At 40.7% G+C, this 12,058-nt stretch overlaps 1 protein-coding gene across 1 annotated transcript in view; it reads left to right on the forward strand.

The window, feature by feature from the left end:
* LOC149796470 (acidic phospholipase A2 E-like) overlaps positions 1–12,058 on the forward strand; it is a 54,519-nt gene that overhangs the window by 25,818 nt on the left and 16,643 nt on the right. The gene's annotated exons all lie outside the window — the stretch shown is intronic.

Raw genomic sequence — 12,058 nt, forward strand, 5'->3', positions numbered from 1 at the left:
TGCTTAATAGGCGGCCGCGATCATGGCTGTGTCGAGTTGTAGCTTGGGAAAATGGTATAGCATTCCTAGAAAGCTACGACAAACTTTGAGGGGTCATACAAAGTCGAATGCTTGAACTAAAAATGGGTACCATATTTATTGCGCTACGTGAAGTGTAGCTTGAAATACACTGGACAACAAATTTTTACAAAAGTCATGTTACTGAAATAAAATTAGTCAATTCTTATCAATTTTTATGTGCTGAACACGAATATGACAGTCAAATTGCAAAATTGGCTCTAGTTTTTTTGTAATCTGCAAGAAATTAATGTTTACATAACGAAATGCATTCCAATAGTAAAAGGTCAACTGTAATAGCCTACCTATAAAAAATCAAGTCATTAACTACATCTTAGATTTCTTCGCCTGTCTCTTGTACAGCTGTTCGGGAGCATCTCTGAGGAGTGTCCAGCAGTAGTCAGCCAGCATTGTAGTGGACCATTTTCCCTGGTATCTTTGTTCCATTGTTGCGATATCTTGATGAAAACGTTCGCCGTGTTCATCACTAACAATACCACAGTTGCTAGGAAAGAAATCCAAATGGGAATGAAGGAAGTGAATCTTTAGAGACATATTGCAGCCAAGTTTCTTATACTTCATCAACATGTCTTCTACTAGTTCCTTATAGTTTTCTGCCCTAACATTTCCGAGGAAGTTTGTAGAAACTAGGTGAAAAGCATTCCATGCTTGTTTCGCGTCACCTTCCAGCAAGTTGTTGAACCGGTCATCTTTGAAAAGCTCTCGAATCTGAGGACCCACAAAAACTCCCTCTTTAATCTTTGCTTCGCTGAGTCAAGGGAATTTTTCATGCAGGTATCGGAATGCTGGTAAAGTCGGGTCAATGGCTTTCACGAAGTTCTTCATCAAACCTAGTTTGATGTGAAGGGGTGGTAGCAAGATTTTCTGAGCCTCAACCAGAGCTGGGTGTTGGATATTCTTCTCTCCAATGGCTACATTCTGCCTGTGAGTCCATTCCTTCCTCATGTAGTGCATTTCCCTTGCTCGGCTATCCCACTCGCATAAGAAACACATGTATTTTGTATATCCTTGCTGCAGTCCCATTAAAAGGGCAACTACCTTCAAATCACCACAGAGGTGCCAGCTGTACTTGTTATACTCAATGGAATTCAGTAGCTGCCTTAAGTTATCGTATGTCTCTTTCATGTGGACAGCATACGCTACTGGAATAGATGGAAGAATGTTTCCATTGTGCAAAAGCACAGCCTTGAGACTCAGTTTCGAAGAGTCCACAAATAGTCTCCATTCTTGTGGGTCATGAGTGATTTTTAAAGCATTCATGAGGCCCTCAATATCGGAACAGAATATCAGATTACTTTCCTTTCTGAAGAAAGGCTCCAATTGCTGGTGGCGCTTTCGATATGCAGTAATTGTGACATCTTCTTCTAGAAGATTCCATTGTTGGAGTCTTGATCCTAGCAATTCTGCCTTGTTCTTTGATAAGTCCAAATCACGAATCAGGTCATTTAGTTCTTCCTGTGTTATTCTGTGTGGGGTTGATGATGCACCACAGTGAAAATCTGGATCACTGCATGCTGATGGACCAGGAGAAGAACAGGTCGACTCACCTTTGTCTTCGTCAGATGAATCAAGAGAATATTCTGCTGGAGGTTCTGGAATAGGAAGTCCCTCACCATGTGGAACTGGTCTCAATGCAGACGGAATGTTTGGGTAGACTATTCTCGACTTCTTTCGCTTCGTTATTCCGCCAGAAAGAGGAGGAACCAAGCAGAAGTAACAGTCATTTAGGTGGTTGCTTGGCTCTCTCCACGCAATTGGGACTGCAAACGGCATTGATGACCTTTTGCAATTCACCAATTCACCACTGTGAAAGCTGTGTTGTACATGTAGCACAGCATATATGCGGAGCCCAAGGCTTGTCTTGGTCACCAACCTTGCATCCGAAGTAAAGATGATATGCCTTCTTCACTTGAGAATTGATACTTTTCTTCTGGTTGGCAAATGTCACTTCCCCACAAATATAGCAAAAATTGTCCGCGGTATTAACACACTTTCGAGGCATTACTGTTCTTTATTGTACGTAAATGGATAAAATAATAAGTTTTATGTAACAGTAGCTTGAACTGTCTCGCACAACGTCTAAAATATTTTAAATGCTGAACCTATCTGATTGGGCTTTATATAGTACACTGCTTACGTCAGCTTCAGCAGCCGCCTGGCATTAGTATAATAGGCCTACACATGTATAGTACACTGCTGACGTCAACTTACTTCAGCAGCCGCATGGCATTAGTATTGCATTGCATCAGAAAATGATGCAATCAACTGTGGATGATGTGAGCATGATGGTATTATGCAATGTTACATCATTATTCCGGATGTTGCTGCAGTCCTACTGGAGAAATTTACACAGTGAAACATAGAAAATGAGGTATATGAATATCTTCAAAACGAGAGCCAATACAAATTTTTCACGGTTATATTCGTGTTCGGCACACCAAAATACTACAGATTAGGGCCTTTTCAAGTCAGTAATGATTTCACTGTTGACCAGTGATATCAGCGTTGATTCTTAAATTGGTCGCGCAGGAAGGGAGACAAGCAGCTCCGGATTACCAGATAGACAGAGTAGGCACCGGCCTAGGGGCCCCGCGACAACGGATCAAAATAATATTGATAATACGTATTAGGAGATAATTTGCGTGGGTGGCCCCAAGATTTCGATTGCCTAAGGGCCTCCACAGGGTTTAATCTAGCACTGGAGACATGTGTCCTCCCTTGTAGTTTTCTTTCTATTGTACATGTATTGCTGATAAGTAAATTGTGAGCAACGATACGAATCACTGTGCTTTGATCATGTATAATTTCCACAACTACAATATCCATATAAATTTTAATGTAGATATTGAATCACCTTGTCTACAACCACTGTTAATTTTGAAAGAAAGCCATTTAGAAAAACTGCCGATGAGACATTACAATAAAAAGTATCGTCCAGTTACTTGTCCAAAATTAAAGGTTAGAAATTTATGACTTAAATTCCATGAAATAGAATCAAATGTTTTTTTCCAAATTTATTAAGCAGCAGGGGGGGGGGAATCCTACAAAATACTTTTCACAATAAACCCCTCCAGGAAACTATTCCTCGATAGAGGGCTTATTTCGACGAAATAACCCTTCTATTCAGAATACAGGACAAAAAAAAATGTCCTTGAGAAATGCTTCGCATTTCCAGAAATGCTTTGTCGCCGCTGATATAACGCGAGTTACTTCAATAAATCCGACTCGTATCCGACATAATTTCCACGGTGAGGTATCATCGAAAAATCAGGTGTAGTTTGCGCCCCCCTGCTGCTCTACGAAGACGAAGATTTCCAAGAAAACATTTTTATGTCGCAAATAGTGTATCAAGGCCGACGCGGTATCGTGTCCGCGGGTCGTGTAAATTTATTGTCACAAATCCGTGCGGGGTTCTTTGAGCGCGACTAAAGAAATTTTTGAATTTATTTATGTCCATATCGCCGCTACACCAGGTTTGATGAATATTTCTTAGTGTGTGGACATCAACTCCATTAAACACCGCAAGAAGATTACAGTTATCGCGGATCACTTTAGGAATTTGTGTGTAACGCTGCGTAACATAAATGACATCAGTGTTTTTGTGACGACCCCGGGAAAATATTCTTGCAGGATTTTTTTGTTTGTCCAACATCACATCATCGTACACTACTAGGTTATTTATTTCACCGTCGAGGTCTTCCACAGACGGAGCTTCTTCAATATCAGTTATAAATTCAACTACATCCTCGTCACTCAGCGCTTTTGCACTCTCATTAAAATCTTTTATAACATCATAACATCGCTGATCATCTACAGATGGTGCTACCAAATACATCTTATCCCACTTCATCCACTTCATTATCATGTTCAGCAACAGCTGTGTTTTACCCGATCCTGACGGTCCTATAATAATCATCCGGATCGAGTTTGGTAGCACTGAATTATGCTTGACTGGTTCTTTCCTTCGCGTCGCAGAAAAATCAGTGATCTCCATTTGTATATAAGGAATAATAATTATGGATCTATATTGTGTGAAGTGTAAGGCACAAACCCCTACGAATGATCTAACAACCATTACAACAAAAAATAACAGACAAGCACTTTCTGGTAAGTGTGCGCGATGTGGCACAAAAAAATTTAGATTTCAAAAAAAAAGCCTGACAAAGTCAGCGGAGGTGACATCGCAGCAACCCTCGGACGACTTCCAGGTACCCCTTGGGGAAAATATCCCGGAGAAAAGCATCTCCCAGGATACAATTACTGCGGTCCAGGGACACGACTAGATATCAGACTTGATGAACAGTCTAAACCAAAACCGGGAGAGTATCCGATAAACGCTATCGACGCAGCGTGTCACATGCATGATGTTGCTTATCGAAGTAAAGATCTGCAAGACAGGCATATCGCGGATGTGAAATTAATTCATGCACTAAGCGCCATAAAAAATAAATCATTTAAGGAGTCACTCGCTAATTGGTTAATAAGATCAGCGATGAAATCTAAATTAGCATTAGGCGCTGGATAATTAATAACGATGCAGACAAGTCCAAGGACTTCCAACGCTAGTGTTTCCATGCAAGCGATTTATTATTCCCCAATCGGATACTGGAGAGGTAACTCAGCAATTAATAAACTCGCCAACGCGACATCAGTAACACGCGAGGTTGCCAAAAAATGGCTGTCAAAACAAGCAATATGGCAAATCTACTTACCACCACCTCGACAAATCAACTTTGCACATTTTGATGTTAGTACCCCCAATGAAGTTCATCAGGCTGACATACTATTCCTGCCTCATGATACTGTCCGCAGAAAAATATACAAATACGCGCTAACAGTAGTTGATGTTGCCAGTAGATACAAAGAAGCAGAACCGTTAGCGACTAAAACAGCGTCCGAAGTTGCCTCTGCGTTTAAACGAATTTATCAGCGAGGACCTCTAAACTGGCCACGATTATTACAAGTTGATCCTGGCAAGGAATTTCAGGGTGCGGTGTCATCACTGACAAAGCAGCATAACGTTACCATACGACGAGGACATACTGAAATTCATCGGGATCAGGCAATTGTTGAGCGATTTAATAGAACACTCGCTGAGAGATTATTCGGATACCAGTACGCGAGGGAATTCATTTACGATACGAGATCTCGTGAATGGGTTGCAAGACTGCCAAACGTGATAGCCGCACTGAATAATGAAATTACCAGAACAACAAACATGAGACCTGTAAATGCAATCACAAAAAAATATATACCCCGCGTCAGTGAACGTGTTTCAACGCAGCCAACGACGCTAGCGTCCCCACTACTGGGTAATGTCACCGTTAGGTATTTATACGAACCCGGCGAACTCGAAGGAGGAAAAAAAAGGGCAACTGATCCTATATGGAGCGTTACAACACATAAGATATCTAGCATAACCAGATCAACTGGGAGAAACGCAATCTACAGATTAGATTCAACTGCTCCTCAGCGTGGGTTCACACGCGAGCAACTTCAGGTGATTCCCACGGATACACAATTACCACCTCGATCACTTAAATAACTGCAGCAGCACCTCTGCGTCGATTACACTCAAGACAGGTCAACATCACATTTTCACGCGTATGACCGCGATTACTATCTATTCTATCTACGGTAAATTGTCTTGGGTCGTTTTTCGGATACTGCCACAGCAATAAACAATTACAACTCGCACAGTGATTATTCTGACGCTCACGTAACGACAACACAGCGTTGATATCCAGGTTAAACTCTCTATTATTTTTCTTGTCGCTTTGTCGGTAACTGTCTAATTTTTTTCTTATTTGATCTTTTTGCGTTAACTCAACAACGGCTGACTTCGTTGACGTATCTAATACAATTCTTCGTAACTGAGCCATCTTTCTTACTCTGGACACGGCTAAATAAACTAAATTTGACCATTCGATGCGGTCATCAACGATCCAAACAGTTGTATCAGAAATAGTTAATCCTTGTGCTGAATGAATCGTCATAGCATATCCTAGTGTCCACGGTGATTTATTTATTGCTAATGCATCTTCGACCGCATCGACGTTAACTGTTACTATATCATTCAATACTAAATTTTGTTTCTCTGGTTTTCCGGGAATATCAACATCAATATTCTGCAATCGTGTATCATCTGGTCTATAACATAACGGCACTTCCAACGTTGGAAATTTCTGCCGCTGTAACTGAAATAGTCGCCGCTGAAGTGTATCTCTGACTGATTTTCTACTTGCAACAATTAAATCATCTGGTTTCCACGCCGTTAAAAAGTTATCAAATGAAGTCTCTGGAATTATTTCACGCATTATTTCACATTGGACTTTATTGGTTTGTAGCCTAATTAGTTTTTTAAACTCCTTTAATGTGTCATCAAGCGCTCTGATGTCATCACGCATTTCCTCGTAATAATCAACAAACGTTCTTAACCATTCGTGGGGGGATTCGCCGACAAATGGTGGTGGTTGACCATGATCGCCGCACATCACAACTGCGGTATTTTTCGTTAACAACCACGTCAGGAACCGTTGTAATGTATCCAGCGGCACAGTGTCTATTTCATCCCAGATGATTTTCTCCGGGATATACTTCGTTCCCATTCGCGTAGGAGTCCATGTACCGCCGCTGTATTTGAAAAAGCCGTGATAAGTGCAGGCCTTTACTCCGCGTTGTATCATTTCTCTGGCAAGTCTGTGTGTTGGTGTTAGCACGACCAAATCAGAACCGCGGAATAGTTCGATTGCACGAGTTGTCTTACCACAGCCTCCAGGTCCGTTCAAATAAACTGTTCTGTGTTTAGCAATTGGATCGTACACAGAAGGCAACGACAAAGTTGTCCACGACAAGGTTGTTGATTTACGATATTCATCTTTAATTTCAACATCAGCTGATTCACAGTACGCGTGCAACTCTTCCTTTTTTACTCGCCATGTTCCCCATTGATCATCCGATGTTGGTAAATCTAACGCTGTTAAATCGTCTTCGTTAATATAAAACGAATCTGTTGCAACCCTTACCGCGAAGGGAACTCTATTCACCATCGACAATAAATTTATAGAAACATAAGCCAGCATAGAGGATCTCAAATGAGTGTACTGAGCTGAATCACCGTCGATATAACTAACAACTGTTCCTAATCGTTTTCCAGGCATCCCCGGCAATGATATTATTATATCCTCGCGGCTACAAAATGTATCTTTCGCAGTAGTATCAGCGATAATGAAATTTAATTCTTCTTCATCCATAATTAATCGACTGTGATGTCGTTTATGATCATATGCTCCACCTTGAGTAAATTTACCTATCAATCTTCGGCCGAGATCTTTACAGTTGCGCTCATCATGTTTATACGCCAGTGTGCGTAATTCTTCTTCAGACGCTGTAGGATAATTTAATTTTAAGTCAGAATAACACGCAGTATCAGTTGGAGTTGGTAACCAAACTGAGGTTTGTTTTGAGTAACAAATAATCCCCTCACTGACAACAACAGATGTTAGTATTGTTTTGTCAACCATAAACCGCAACAACGGAAACGGCACCCACTTCCTTTCGTGGAAATGTCTGCCAAACCAAGCATAATTAATAGGATGTAACCGTGTTGCAAATTCGAACGATTCCACGCGAGCAAATCCAGTCAGGTCAAAATCAGGTAAAGGTCCGTTAATAGCTACTCTTGTCATTAAATTTGTGGGATGTCCAAATCGTTTAAAGTATTCAGCGCATTCGCCATAGCCAAGAAAACTTCCTGGATAGCACGCAATCATATCCACCGATACCATATTATCACTAACAAATACACTATTCCATAAACCGCCGTGTCCGTATTCGATGCAACTCTGCTGAACATTCTCGAGAAAACTCTTCATGGTTGGTTTCCAATTATTTTTTTGTCGTGCTATATGTGCGGCAACACTTGGAACAGTAAAACAATTAGTTAGTAATTGATCAACTTGCTCAGTTGAATATTTTTCTGTGAGCGCTTTCATTTCATTTTGTAACTCCGCAGTTCTATATATTTCTCCGTTCGGGGTCACGAACTGGTCATAATCACCAACTTCAGAACTTCTAAACAACCATACCGATACCGGATCGGTTTTACTCATTTGATAAATACAATCAAACATACCCGCGGAATAATACCTTATAACACGATCGCGTGGAAATATTTTAACTGATTCCGTCCAGGCGTGGCTGTTATGATCAATAATTGTTATTGAAGCTCCACTACGGTTGTATTTCGATTTATACAATTCCTCGCCTGTTAGCGATAATACCGTTATAGGAAATCTTAATAATTTTTCTAGCGCGGCAACATCCTTAATTGACGCCCCTACATCTTTGACTCGATTAGCCCATGTTGTTATTTTATTTTTTCTGATCTCAGTTAGACCATTTCCACGTGCTGCGTTTTTAAAATGTTCCATTACTCGCTCAGCTACACAATTTAACACCACTGATGTTTTCATTGGCGTGAGTTTATCTACACTTGGTTTCTTTATCGGATATATTCCGTAAACGACTGCAGTTACTGGATACGATCTGGCGTAATACGGTATATCAACCCCCGTCAACATTCCTGGTCTAGAATTATTGCTCAACAAAATAGTTTTCCTTTTAATGTCAAGGATAGGATCATTTTTATCACGGATAATCCACGTGTCATCGTCGTTTTCGTTGACCACTTTGACAATAAATTTTATCTGTATGAAATATCTTCTATCGTCGAGATACCCAATTATGTTACGCGCGATTGTATCGTTCATGGTAGCATCAATGATAACGCTCGCGTCGGGGATAATTTTATATGTCGACCACACATGTGCGGCACCATCACGACGAAACTCTTCCTTGGCATTCTTGATAACACCAAGCAGTTCCTTTAACTCTCTTCGTCGACGATCAGTGGTTAACCGGTCAAGATCGAATCGAGAACCTGCGGGTTTTATTCTGGATAGTCTTTCAAAACTCATTATTATAATTAAGACAAGTATTTAAATAGACAAAAATATTATATATAATGAACGAAAACTCAAAGAGTTTCTCCGGCGATGCTAGCATCGCTCATGCAAAGCATTTCTCTGGTGCGCTTGCGCACTCATGCAAGTGGATTAAACTAAATTTATCAGCGCCGTGTAGCAGACGTTGCAGAGGCGAATACTGTGGACAACATGCTCAACAGGTCCGCGGTGGGAGTCTAGGACCGATACCGTGTATCAGATGCGGCATTGGAGTACGAGGAAAAACGCAATTATGTTCAGCGTGTGGGGGGAAACGCTATCGAGAACTAAAACGTTATTACGATAAAAAAAATCCAGACTCGAACACGTTCTCGGAGCGTGATTACATAAATAAGTTTTCAGACAAATTATGAATTAGACAAATGATTTGCTTATAGTATAATGAATCAAGAATTCGTCCCCGAACAAGAATTCGTCCCCGAACAAGAATTTGTTCCCGAACAAGAATTTGTTGCACATCCAACTATTCCAAATTATGAGGCAAACCGAGATGGCACGGTGCGACACTGCACGCGAAGACGACCAGTTGGTACAGTTGATAATGCTGGTTATTTAAGATTTACTGCCACGTGCTCAAAGAGGTATTTATGTCATCGTTTCGTCTATGAGGTTTTTAACGGAGTGATCCCTAAGGGGTTTGTCATTGATCACATTAACGGTAACATACTTGATAACTCTATAAACAATCTTCGTGTGGTCACTCAGAGCAAAAACTGCCTACTGGGTAACACAGGGTGTTGTAAAACAGTTGCAAGAAGAGCTATTAAATCTATAAACGCAGGTGAAGAAATTGTATTCCAGTCAATATACTCCGCCGGTAGGTATTTCGGTATTTGTCCACCTGCTGTACAGCGTGTCGCAGCTGGGATCCGCAAAACAGCATTTTCAAAGAAGCTCAAACAGAAGATTTCATTCTGCTATATAACTCTTATCACTGACACAAACGACGATAACTCCTCCACGAGTGTGTAACGCTTTGCAGAGTTGTCGTCGTCAGAGGATTTGCTCCCCTGAGAAAGCCACCTTGATAAAATATTTTATCGAGTTCATAACATGTAATCATTTATTTACCGTAGAATATATATTTTTTTACAAACAATATCCTCGTTTTACTGAATATATCCGACTGTTTTGCTCTTCTGTGCTTGTTATATGACCGCGCTCGAGAAAACATACAATTAAAATATTTTAAACAAGTCCCGCCCACTGCTAGAGCGAATTTCCAACTCGCAAGTAACAGTTGGGTTATATACGAAATCGCTCCCTAAGACCTTTGGGTCGATCGAAAGTCAGCAGCGCAAGCAAAACCATAAATTAAATCCGCCAATGGCGGGTGTCTTTTGTGCACCATCCAATGGTCGATTCAATGGATGGTTTTGCTCTGCTGCTGATCGTAGAAAATGACCCACCTGCATGTTTGTGTCGTCATAGGATAAGGTCTTAGGATAAGTTAGGATAAGATTACATGTTCATTGTGCCTTTACTTGCTGTCATACTCGAATCAGAGGTAAAGGTTGTTCTGTGTTGTATCGTCCCTCCCGAGCTTCTAGACCGTTATTTGACGATCTAGAAGTTCCTCATGGGGTGAGTGACCCCCAAAAATAAACAGATAGATGGATGCATAAAGCTCTACGTCACCTGGGTGCCCACCAATAGAAACATTCAGAAAGAGTGTTGGCCAAAAATAAACGGTAACATGAGGTGCCTAAGGGAAAAATCACAACACGAAGGTCTAATATAAGACCAAGAAAAAAAAATCCTAACAAAGGACTCATGAAAGAACCGTAGGCCGGTGAAGAGTACCCAGTAAGTGATAACCGCTCATCATCTATCTGTTTATTTTTGTTTTTGGTGATGCTAGCACGAGAAGTCCCTTGGACGAGAAATGCAAAGCATTTTTCATGCATTTAAAAATATAAAAATATATAATAATATGAATCACGAAAATATAAATACCATACTTGTTGAAATTAAAGAATTACAACAGCGAGGTTTTAATATTTTACTAGACACTGAAACAATTATGTCAGATTTTGAATCCTTGAATGAGCTATCACAATCGGGGAAGAACAATCTCCCCGCGTGTTATAGGTTCATTAAGGGTTTGCAAGATCGCATTTACAGATCACTTGCCGGGATAACTGAAAATCAGGTATCTGAATTTATTCCACTGTGCCGTGCAGTTGAGAAGATTCGTCTTGTATTGTCAAGCGAGTATGAGACTCGAAAATTAATTAGCACCAGGGTGAGACGGTTAAAAGGTTATATAAAGAATCTAGACACGGAAATGCCTTGCATTTCTGACGAAAATACTAGTATTTGTGACTACGAGGCCGACAAGGAAGTATAAACCGCCGCGTGTGACTCACAGCACAAAGTGAAAGTAGAACCTGAGAAACGCTAGCCCGAGAAGTCCCTTAGACTTCCGGGGAAACTCAAAGAGTTTCTCGAGTGTAAAGCACATTTCCACGGTAAAAAAAAGTGTATTATTTTTTTTGCCCGAGCGTGGAAACTCTTCGAGTTTCTCTGGAAGTCCTTAGACTTCCAGGATTTGCTTAAGCGTTTCAACATCAATACAACAATGAGAATAGTTCATAATCTGTTCTCGTTGACACCAAGCTGTGATCATATGATTTTGCTGTAGCTGTGTTAATTGTGACGACGTTAACAAGAAGTCTTCGTCGCCGTACACGTCAACGATTATTTTAACGGGGAAATACTGTTCTGGGAATGTCTGTATTTGAAATGCGGTTTTTATTGCCTCGTGAAGAATTTGCTTATCATGAATATGAACTCGTGCGTGAATGTATTCACACATTATACACAACCGTTTTTTTAAATGCGCGCCTGCGTGCTAAGCACTCGCATGAGAAGTCCCTTGGACTTCCAGAGAAACTCTTCCAGAAATGCTTTGCATTTCCAACGATGCCGGTTTTGATGGGGTATTTGCACGC

This window comes from Sinohyriopsis cumingii, chromosome 6 (genome assembly GCF_028554795.1).
Source record: "Sinohyriopsis cumingii isolate HCF-2022 chromosome 6, ASM2855479v2, whole genome shotgun sequence".
Taxonomy (NCBI): Eukaryota; Metazoa; Mollusca; class Bivalvia; order Unionida; family Unionidae; genus Sinohyriopsis; species Sinohyriopsis cumingii.